An 11,642-nucleotide genomic window follows, 5' to 3' on the forward strand; every position below is an offset into this window, starting at 1 on the left:
TTTCGAAAACCACTCACAATCTTTTCAAAAATCTTTTTCATTAACTAATTGTTTTAAACTCTAATTTTATTTTATTCCTTTTCTTAATTTTTGAATACTAACCAATAATTAAAATAAAAACAAAAATATTTTTCTTTTCTTTTAATTAATTTTCGAATTTCTTCTCTCTCTCATCTCTTTCTATTTATTTATTTAATTACTAACACTTCCCTCCTTCTTAAAATTCGAACCCTCTCTCCCTCTCTGCGTTCGAATTCTCTTTATTTTCTCTCTACCTTATTCTTCTCTTATTTTCTTCTTCTACTCACATAAAGGAATTTCTATACTATGACATAGAGGATTCCTCTTATTTTTTGTTCTCTTCTTTTTCACATGAGTAGGAACAAGGATAAGGATATTCTTGTTGAAGCCGATCCTAAACCTGAAAGGACTATGAAGAGGAAGCTAAGAGAAGCTAAAGCACAAATCTTTGGAGAGGACCTGACAAAAATTTTCGAAAAAGAAGAAGACATGGCAGCCGAAAATAACAACAATGCCAACAATGCAAGGAAGATGCTTGGTGACTATGTTGCACCAACTTCCAACTTCTATGAAAGAAGCATCTCAATTCCTGCCATTGGAGCAAACAACTTTGAGCTTAAGCCTCAATTAGTTTCTCTAATGCAGCAGAACTGCAAGTTTCATAGACTTCTATCAGAAGATCCTCATAAATTCTTATCTGAATTCTTGCAGATCTATGATACTGTTAAGACCAATGGGGTTGATCCCGAGGTCTACAGACTTATGCTTTTCCCCTTTGCTGTGAGAGACAGAGCTAGGACATGGTTGGACTCACAATCTAGAGAAAGCTTGAACTCTTGGAACAAGCTGGTCAATGCTTTCTTGACCAAATTCTTTCCACCTCAAAAGATGAGTAAGCTCAGAGTGGATGTCCTAACCTTCAGACAGAAGGAAGGTGAATCCCTCTATAAAGCTTGGGAAAGATACAAGTAATTAACCAAAAGGTGTCCTTCTGACATGTTTTTAGAATGGAGCATCATATGTATATTCTATGATGGTCTGTCTGAGTTATCCAAGATGTCATTGGACCACTCTGCTGGTGGATCTCTTCATCTGAAAATGCCTGCAGAAGCCCAGGAACTCATTGAAATGGTTACAAATAACCAGTTCATGTACACTTTTGAGAGAAATCCTATGAATAATGGGGTGACTCAGAGGAAATGAGTTCTTGAGATTGACACTCTGAATGCCATATTGGCTCAGAACAAAATATTGACTCACCAAGTCAATATGATTTCTCAGAGTCTGACTGGATTGCAAGCTAAAGACGCCTCCTCTGAAGGAGAAGCTTATGACCCTGAGAATCTTACAATGGAAGAGGTGAATTACATGGGAGAATCCTATGGAGACACCTATAATCCTTCATGGAGGAATCACCCAAATTTCTCATGGAAGGATCAACAGAAGCCTCAACAAGGCTTCAATAACAATAATGGTGGGAGAAATAGGTTTGGAAATTATAAGCCTTTCCCATCATCTTCTTAGCAACAGACAGAGAATTCTGAGCAAAGCCTCTCTAGCTTGGCAAACATAGTCTCTGATCTATCTAAGACCACCCTCAGTTTCATGACTAAGGCACGGTCGTTCATAAGAAATTTGGAGGCACAAGTGGGTCAGGTGAGTAAAAGAATTACTGAAACTCCTCCTAGTACTCTCCCAAGTAATACAGAAGAGAATCCACAAAGAGAGTGTAAGGCCATTAATACAACCAAAATGGCCGAACCTATAGAAGAGGAGGAGGATGTGATTCACAGTAAGGAAGACCTCATGGGACATCCACTGGACTACAAGGAGTTCTCTATTAAGGAACCACAGGAATCTGAGGCTCATCTAGAGACCATAGAGATTCCACTGAACCTACTGTTACTATTCATGAGCTCTGGCGAATATTCTTCCTCTGAAGAGGACGAAAATGTTATTGAAGAGCAAGTTGCTCAATATATAGGAGCAATCATGAAGACTAGGGCGGATGAACATCCATTGCTCATCAATGAACTAAGTGCATTGGTTCAGCTGAAGTTACCTCAAAAGAAAGAGGATTCCGGAAGGTTCTTGATACCTTGCACCATAGGCACATTGACCTTTGAAAAGGTTCTGTGTGACCTAGGATCAAGTATCAACCTCATGCCACTCTCTGTAATGAAAAAACTAGGGATCTTTGAGGTATAAGCTGCAAGAATCTCACTGATGACTTACATCATCTACCCTTTTCTTGCATAAAAAGGACCATAAAAGAGGCATAATCTCATTTGATCATTGTAATTCATGTCTTAATTGATGAATATCATAGTACATTACTTTCAAATGAGTTTGTGTTGAATTTCAGGCGAAAAAGACATAAAAAATGGGAAGGAAACAACTAAACAAGTGGGCGTGTGAGGCAGGCATGCCACATGGAACAAACGCCACAAAAATGTATTGACATGGCACGCTAGAAGCTGGGCGTGGCACGCTGGTACAACATTCCATAGAGCAACAATGAAGACCATCAAAGGGGCGTGGCATGCCAGAAACTGGGCGTGGCACGCCAACTTATTACCTAGAAGAGTCATCACTAGAGCGTGCCACTTTGTATCAAAGGCGTGGCACGCCAGTTTCAGAATTCACTTGGGCGTGCCACTTGAGGATCAAGGCATGGTATGCCAAGCCTAAGAGACCCACAATTGAATGGGCGTGCCACTTGAGCAACATGGCGTGGCACGCTGGTACAAGAATCCAGAGAAGGGGTCGAAGGGTAATAAGGTCTGGGCGTGCAACGTGAGCAACCAGGTGTGGCACGCCAATGAACGAGAAGGCAAAGCAAAAAGCTGGGTGTGCCACTTGGTGTCGAAGGCATGGCACGCCAGCTCAAGAAGTCCCACTAGGGCGTGCCACCTGAATGATCAGGCGTGGCACGCCAGCACTGAAGGAGGCCAAACAAAGTTGGGCGTGCCACTTGGTATCGAAGGTGTGGCACGCCAGCTCATTTGTCCCACTTTGGCGTGCCACTTGAACGTCTAGGCGTGGCATGCCAACCTTTGGAACCAAGGCAAGTGAAGGGCGTGGCACACCAGTCTCATGGCGTGGCACGCTGGTAGTGTTTTCCAGAGGAGGAGATAAATGGCCAAATGAACTGAGCGTGCCACTTGGATGATGAGGCGTGGCACGCCAGCAAGATGATGAAGCATTTAGAGGGGGCGTGGCACGCCAGACCCTGAGCGTGCCACGCTTGTACAAGTTTCCAGAAGCATGAAGATGTGGAAAATGGCCTGGGCGTGCCACTTGGTGTCGAAGGCGTGGCACGCCAAGCTACTTGAGGACTTTAAAATGGCCTGGGCGTGCCACTTTGGCTCGAAGGTGTTGCACGCTAGGGTACTTGGGTCAATTAAAATGCCATGGGCGTGCCACTTTGGCTCGAAGGCGTGACACGCCAGGGATGTGATAGAGGAAGGCGTGCCACTTGGAGGGTGAGGCGTGGCACGCCAAGCTTGAAACGAAGAGAGCGTGACACGCCAGGGGAGCGCCATTCATACACCAGTTGGAAGATCACGTTTGTTGAGTTTCTTTTTCCTCCAAATTGTAATTTTCTTTTCACTTTTGTAATTTCTTTTATTTCTAGATCTAGGAGTAGTATAAATACCGTTGGAAGTATTGGAAACACAGACAGATACGCAGATCACTATCTCAAGGGGATTGTAGAGTTTTAGTTTTTCACTTTTTACACTTCATCTCTTCCATCTTTTGTACTTTCTTTTTGAGCTATGAGTATCTAAATGCCCTCTCATTGAGAGAGTGAGCTCTATTGTACTTGATGGATTAATGATAGTGAATTTCTTCTTCTCTTCATCTTCTCTTTGATTTGCTAGAAGGAATTTCGATTTTCATGCTTAGTGTTCAATTATCTTGGAAAAGAGATTGACTGCAAAATGGGTTTCATAGGAACCTTGGAAAAGGAAACATGAAACCATGCTAGAAATCTCTTCTCACACTTGAGTAGAATCTGGATTTTGGTGTTTGGATATGGTGACATATAATCCTCCCTCTACCTGGACCTACAAGGATGTGTGGTATAATCAGGGACCAAGCATATCTCTCTTTATGAGAAATTAGACCAAAGAATTGGCTATTTATCAAGATCTGAGAGATTGAGTCACCAAGGGATTGGGGCTCAATCAATCATGATTGCCAATAGGTCAATGAGTTGCATGATTGAAGAGGATATAAGCTGGATTTAATCCAAAGAGACAATATCTCCTGATCTCAATGAATTTCCTCATTCTTATCTCTCCCATTCTTTTATAGCTTTCATTTACATTCGGCAAATTCCCACTCCCCTTTACATTCTTGCTATTTGTATTTCTGCACTTTATTGCTTTCTTTATTCTTTTGCCATTTATGTTTCTGCCATTTATGATCCTGCACTTACAACTTATTCTGTCTAAGCTTGAGTAATTCACCAATTAATTAAAATTGTTCAAATCTACCAATCTCTGTGGATATGATCCCACTCTACTGTGGGTTATTACTTGACAATAATTTTGGTGTGCTTGCCAAAGAGCGGAATCATAAATTTTATTGGGAGGGGAGTGAATCCGAACTCATCAAGTTTTATCTCGCCGTTGCCGGGGATTGGTTTGAATTTGACAATGATTAAATTAATTGAAGAGCTAGATTAAGCATTTTCATCTACCTTGTTGTTTTCTTTTCTCTTTTTTTTATGTGTGATCTTTAAATTCCCTTCTAATCTCTGTTTTTCTTTCTCTTTTTTTGGGATCGTTTTAGCTATTCATTGTTTATACTTTTACTTTTTTAAATGTTTGATTAATTGCATCAACCAAGCTATCCACTAATCTTAACTAAGGAGATTATTTCACTTGTTCTTTACTTGCTGTGCATTGAGTGTATGACAGGCAGAAGAGGAGAACCTTCATCCTCTTTTGATAGTGAACCTGAGAGAACCTTCCTTAGATTGAAGAGGGAGACTAGAGGCAAAGGCATAGTTGGAGAAAAACTAGTGGAAGAAGATCTAACAACCACCATGGAAGACGAAGTGCACGACAATGTTGGAGGAGGTGCTGGAAATCAAGTTGGGCAAGAGGGGAGAGTCTTAGGCTCCTACATCAACCCAAATCCAGGAAACTATGGCAGTAGCAGCCTCAAGCCAATAATTCATGCTATCAACTTTGAGTTGAAACCTCAACTCATCACACTAGTCCAGAATAATTGTTCATATGGAGGAAGTGCCCAAGAGGATCCAAATCAACATCTCAACATATTCTTGAGGATATGTGATACTGTAAAGTCCAATGGGGTACACCCTGACACCTACAAACTACTCTTGTTCCCTTTCTCACTCAGAGATAAGGCAACAAAGTGGTTGAAAGTATTTCCCAAGGAGAGCTTTGGTGCACGAAAATTACACTCACACTATGTAATTCCGCACAACTAACCAGCAAGTGCACTGGGTCGTCCAAGTAATTCCTTATGTGAGTAAGGGTCGAATCCCACGGAGATTGTTGGCTTGAAGCAAGCTATGTTATCTTTTTATTCTTAGTCAGGATACTAATAGGGTTCTTTAGTTTCAATTGTAAAAAGTGAAAGAGCATGAATAAGTAATTATTACGCAGTAATGGAGAATATGTTGGAGTTTTGGAGATGCTTTGTCTTCTGAATATCTGCTTTCCCCTGTCTTCTTCTTCATGCATGCAAGGTTCCTCATATGGCAAGCTGTACATAGGTCGTCACCATTGTCAATGGCTACTTCCCATCCTCTCAGTGAAAATGGTCCAAATGCTCTGTCACAGCACGGCTAATCATCTGTCGATTCTCGATCATGTCAGAATAGAATCCATTGATTCTTTTGCGTCTGTCACTATGCCCAACACTCACGAGTTTGAAACTCGTCACAATCATTCAATCCCTGAATCCTACTCGGAATATCACAGACAAGGTTTAGACTTTCTGGATTCTCAAGAATGCTGCCAAAGGATTCTAGCTTATACCACGAAGATTCTGATTAAGGAATCTAAGAGATACTCATTGAATCTAATGTAGAAAGGAGGTGGTTGTCAGGCACACGTTCATGGGTTGAGAATGGTGATGAGTGTCACGGATCATCACATTCATCACGGTTAAGTACGAATCAGTATCTTAGATAGAAACAAGCGTGTTTGAATGGAAAATAGAAATAATTGCATTAACTCATCGAGACACAGCAGAGCTCCTCACCCCCAACAATGGAGTTTAGAGACTCATGCCGTCAAAGAGTACAAAGTTCAGATCTAAAAATGTCATGAGATACAAAATAGGTCTCTAAAAGTTGTTTAAATACTAAACTAGTAACCTAGGTTTACAGAAAATGAGTAAACTAAGATGGATAGTGCAGAAATCCACTTCTGGGGCCCACTTGGTGTGTGCTGGGGCTGAGACTTAAGCTTCTCACGTGCCTGGGCTGTTTCTGGAGTTAAACGTCAGGTTGTAACCTATTTCTGGCGTTTAACTCCAACTTGCAACATGTTTCTGGCGTTCAACGCCAGAATGCAACATGGAACTTGCGTTAAACGCCAGTTTACGTCATTTATCTTCGCGTAAAGTATAGACTATTATATATTGCTGAAAAGCCCTGGATATCTACTTTCCAACCCAATTGAGAGCGCGCCAATTGGACTTCTGCAGCTCTAAAAAATCTATTCTGAGTGCAGGGAGATTAGAATCCAACAACATCAGCAGTCCTTTTTCAACCTGAATCAGATTTTTGCTCAGCTCCCTCAATTTCAGCCAGAAAATACCTGAAATCACAGAAAAACACATAAACTTATAGTAGAGTCCAAAAATATGAATTTTGCCTAAAAACTAATAAAAATATACTAAAAACTAACTAAACACACTAAAATCTACATGAAATTACCCCCAAAAAGCGTATAAAATATCCGCTCATCACAATACCAAACTTAAACTGTTGCTTGTCCCCAAGCAACTAGATAAATAAAATAGGATAAAAAGAAATAAAAAAGCAATAATATCTCAGAGTTTAAGTGAAGCTCAGATTCTAATTAGATAAGTGGGACTAGTAGCTTTTTGCTTCCGAACAGTTTTGGCATCTCACTTTATCCTTTGAAATTCAGAATGATTGGCATCCATTAGGAACTCAGAATTCAGATAGTATTATTGATTCTCCTAGTTTAGTATGTTGGTTCTTGAACACAGCTACTTTATGAGTCTTGGCCGTGGCCCTAAGCATTTTGTTTTCCAGTATTACTACTGGATACATAAATGCCACAGACACATAACTGTGTGAACATTTTCAGATTGTGACTTAGCTTTGCTAGAGTCCCCAATTAGAGGTGTCCAGAGTTCTTAAGCACACTCTTTTGCCTTGGATCACGACTCTAACCACTCAGTCTCAAGCTTTTCACTTGGACCTGCATGCCACAAGCACATGGTTAGGGATAGCTTGATTTAGCCGCTTAGGCCTGGATTTATTTCCTTGAGCCCTCCTATCCATTAATGCTCAAAGCCTTGGATCCTTTTTATCCTTGCCTTTTGGTTTTAAGGGTTATTGGCTTTTTCTACTGCTCCTTTTCTCTCTCTCTCTCTCTCTCTCTCTCTCTCTCTCTTTTCACTGCTTTTTCTTACCTCAAGAATCAATTTCATGATTTTTCAGATTATCAATAACATTTCTCTTGTTCATCATTCTTTCAGGAGCCAACAATTTTAACATTCATAAAATTCAATATAAAAAATATGCACTGTTTAGGCATTCATTCAGAAGACAAAAATTGCCACAACATCTAAATAATTAGAATTTTCCTTATTAAAAACTTGAAAAAATATTACCTCTTTATTCTAAAAATCTACTATTTTATTCATGTTTGATGATGATGAGAAAAATAAATTATAGCTTAATTGGAGATAAAATCAAAATAGATATACTAATTACTACTACTCATATATAACTTCTAAGGTAAATTCCTAATAAGAACAACTATCACAGAGTTAAGGCTAAGATTAGGAGTCAACAATCTTTATTTTGGGAGGTGGATGCTCCTTTAATCTGTGGGGTGCTTGGTCCTTCAAGAGACAGCTTCTGACGCTTCAGTTGCTTCAGTTCACGCCCTTGCTCTTCTTGTTCCTTAAGCAGTTTGCAAAGCATGCTATTTTGATTTTGCTGTTCTTCCTTAAGTTGCTCCATAGCTTCTTGCAACTTGGTGACAGATGCTTCAAGACGCTCCCAGTATTCAATTTGAGGAATTTCCGGGAGGAACTCCTGTGCTTTCCTCTTGATGGGGTCGTCTTGCATTTGTTGTCCTTCCATTGACTTTTTGGTGATTTGTCGCTCAACTGAGATATACTCAGTTACTCCTATCTTCACCCCAGCATCTTTACATAACATAGATATTAAGCTTGGATAAGCCAATTTGTCATCTTTGGAGTTCTTGTTTGCAATTGTGTAAAGTTCACAAAAGATCAGCTGATGAACTTCCACTTCTTTTTCAAGCATAATGCAATGGATCATTACTGCTCTTTTGATGGTGACTTCAGAGCGGTTGCTAGTGGGTAGTATAGAACGCCCAATGAAGTCCAGCCAGCCTCTGGCGACTGGTTTGAGATCTTCTCTCTTGAGTTGATTTGGGACACCCTTTGTGCTGGTTATCCACTTGGTTCCAGGGAGGCATATGTCCTCTAGAATTTCGTCCAAGACCTTATTTGTTCTTATTATTCTCCTATTAAAGGAGTCTGCATCATCTTTCAGCTGAGGTAGCTTGAAGATCTCTCTGATTTTGTCAGGGTGAAGGTGAACAATCTTCCCTCTGACCAAATTCTGATAGTCATAGAAGGCGGTTCCAGCTATTCTCTGCCTGTCTGTTTGCCACAGATTAGAGTAGAATTCCTAAACCATGTTTCTTCCTACCTTTGTTTCAGGATTAGCTAGGATTTCTCAGCTCCTGTTACGAATTTGCTCTTAGATCTCTGGATATTCGTCTTCTTTCAGATTGAATTTAACTTCCGGGATCACTGACCTTAGACCCATTATTTTGTAGTAATGGTCTGAATATTCTTTGGTTAAGAACTTCCCTTGATTCCAAAGTGGTTTTAGAATATTCTCTTTCTTGCCTCTTGGAGTGGTTTGTTTTCCCTTAGGAGCCATGATCTTAGTGGGTATTGGTTTAGTGATCACGAATAAACACACCAAACTTAGAGGTTTGCTTGTCCTCAAGCAAAAGAAAGGAAAGGAGAGGGATAGAAGGAGAGCCAATTTCGAATTGTGGAGGAAAAGAGGGAGGCCGAACGTGGATTTAAAGGGAAGGGGGTGGGTTTTCGAAAATTTTAAAAAAGATAAGATAGAAGATATAATTTGTAAAAGATAAGTATGATAGGAAAAAGATGTAATTTAAAATTGAAAAGTTAAGAAAGATATTTGAAAAAGATAAATCTGAATATTGAAAAGAAGATATGATGAGTTTAAAAAGACTTGAGAATAATTTAAAAAGATTTGAAAAGAATTCAAAAAAATAATTGAGTTTTGAAAAAGATTTGAAATGATTTTGAAAAAAAATTAAGAAACATGTTTAGGATTAAAAATTTTTGGAATTGAAGTTGAAAGATGAGAGTTTGTAACATGTTTATGCAAGAAATCATGAATTGAAACATGAAAAATGGAAAAAAATTGAAGTGAAAAACAAATTTACCTCCTCCCTACAATCCTGGCGTTAAACGCTCAAACGCTGCATGTTTTGGGCGTTTAATGCCCATTTGTAGCTTCTCCTGGGCGTTTAACACCCAGCTGTAGCATCTGGCTGGCGTTAAACCCCAGAAAATCCTTTATCACTGGGTGTTTTTCTGAACGCCCAGGATGTTGCCAATCTGGCGTTAAACGCCCAGAAGTTGCTTCTTTCTGGCATTTAACGCCCAGATGGCTATCTCTACTGGTGTTAAACGCTCAGTAGATGCTTCTTTTGGGGGTTTAACGCCCAAAGCAGCTCTTACTGGCTTTTTCGCACCAGTGAGCTTCTTTTTGCTGTTTTATCCTCTTAATCATTCTGTAACTCTGTGAACTCATGCAATTGCTATTTTACCTTGAAGATAATTAGTATGAACCTGTAAAATTCAATTAATTAACAAAATGGCTGGGTTGCTTCCCAACAAGCGCTTCTTTATTGTCTTTAGCTGGACTATTACTGAGCTTTAATAAAGTCTCAGTTTTGAGCATTCTTGCTCAAAATTGCTTTCAAGATAATGTTTGACTCTCTGTCCATTAACAATGAACTTTTTGTTAGAATCATTATCCTGAAGCTCTATGTATCCATATGGTGACACACTTGTAATCACATATGGACCTCTCCACCGGGATTTTAATTTCCCAAGGAATAATCTGAGCCTAGAATTAAACAGCAGAACTTTCTGCCATGGCTCAAAGACTCTGGATGACAGTTTCTTATGATGCCATCTTTTTGCTTTCTCTTTGTAAATTTTTGCATTTTCAAAAGCATTGCGTCTGAATTCCTCTAGCTCATTTAACTGGAGCAATCGTTTTTCTCCAGCTAACTTGGCATCAAGGTTTAGGAATCTGGTTGCCCAGTAGGCCTTATGTTCCAGTTCCACTGGCAAGTGACAGGCTTTTCCATACACAAGCTGGTATGGAGAGGTCCCTATAAGAGTCTTGAATGCTGTTCTATATGCCCATAGAGCATCATCCAAGCTTCTTGCCCAATCATTTCTATGGTTAATCACAGTCCGTTCCAGGATTCTTATAAGTTCTCTATTAGAGACTTCAGCTTGCCCATTTGTCTGTGGATGATATGGAGTTGCCACCCTGTGGCTGACTCCATATCGAACCATAGCAGAGTAAAGTTGTTTATTACAGAAATGAGCGCCCCCATCACTGATTAGTACTCTAGGGACACCAAATCTGCTGAAGATATGTTTTTAGAGGAATTTCAGCACTGTCTTAGTATTATTAGTGGGTGTTGCAATAGCTTTCACCCATTTGGATACATAATCCACTGCCACCAGAATATAAGTGTTTGAGTATGATGGTGGGAAAGGCCCCATGAAGTCAATACCCCATACATCAAACAACTCAATCTCCAAGATCCCTTATTGAGGCATGGCATAACTGTGAGGCAGATTGCCAGATCCTTGGCAACTGTCACAATTAAGTACAAACTCTCGGGTGTCTTTATGGAGAGTAGGCCAATAGAAGCCACATTGGAGGACTCTCGTGGCTGTTCGCTCACTTCCAAAATGTCCTCCATATTGTGATCCATGCCAATGCCATAGGATCTTTTGTGCTTTTTCTTTAGGCACACATCTACGGATTACTCTGTCTGCACATCTCTTAAAGAGATATGGTTCATCCCAAAGATAGTACTTTGCATCTGTGATCAATTTCTTTGATTGCTGCCTACTATACTCTTTGGGTATGAATCTCACAGCTTTGTAGTTTGCAATGTCTGCAAACCATGGTACTTCCTGAATGGCAAAGAGTTGTTCATCCGGAAAGTTTTCAGAGATCTCAGTAAGAGGGAGGGACGCCCCTTCTACTGGTTCTATTCGGGATAGGTGATCTGCTACTTGGTTTTCTGTCCCTTTTCTGTCTCTTA

General features: G+C 39.9%; 1 non-coding gene across 1 annotated transcript; it reads right to left on the reverse strand.

The window, feature by feature from the left end:
* Positions 1–915: 915 nt before the first annotated feature.
* LOC112713908 (small nucleolar RNA R71) lies at positions 916–1,019 on the reverse strand. The gene has a single exon (XR_003158868.1). It is a non-coding gene; the product is annotated as a small nucleolar RNA R71 (small nucleolar RNA).
* Positions 1,020–11,642: the final 10,623 nt, after the last annotated feature.

The sequence above is a fragment of the Arachis hypogaea genome, chromosome 9, assembly GCF_003086295.3.
Source record: "Arachis hypogaea cultivar Tifrunner chromosome 9, arahy.Tifrunner.gnm2.J5K5, whole genome shotgun sequence".
In the NCBI taxonomy this organism is placed as follows: Eukaryota; Viridiplantae; Streptophyta; class Magnoliopsida; order Fabales; family Fabaceae; genus Arachis; species Arachis hypogaea.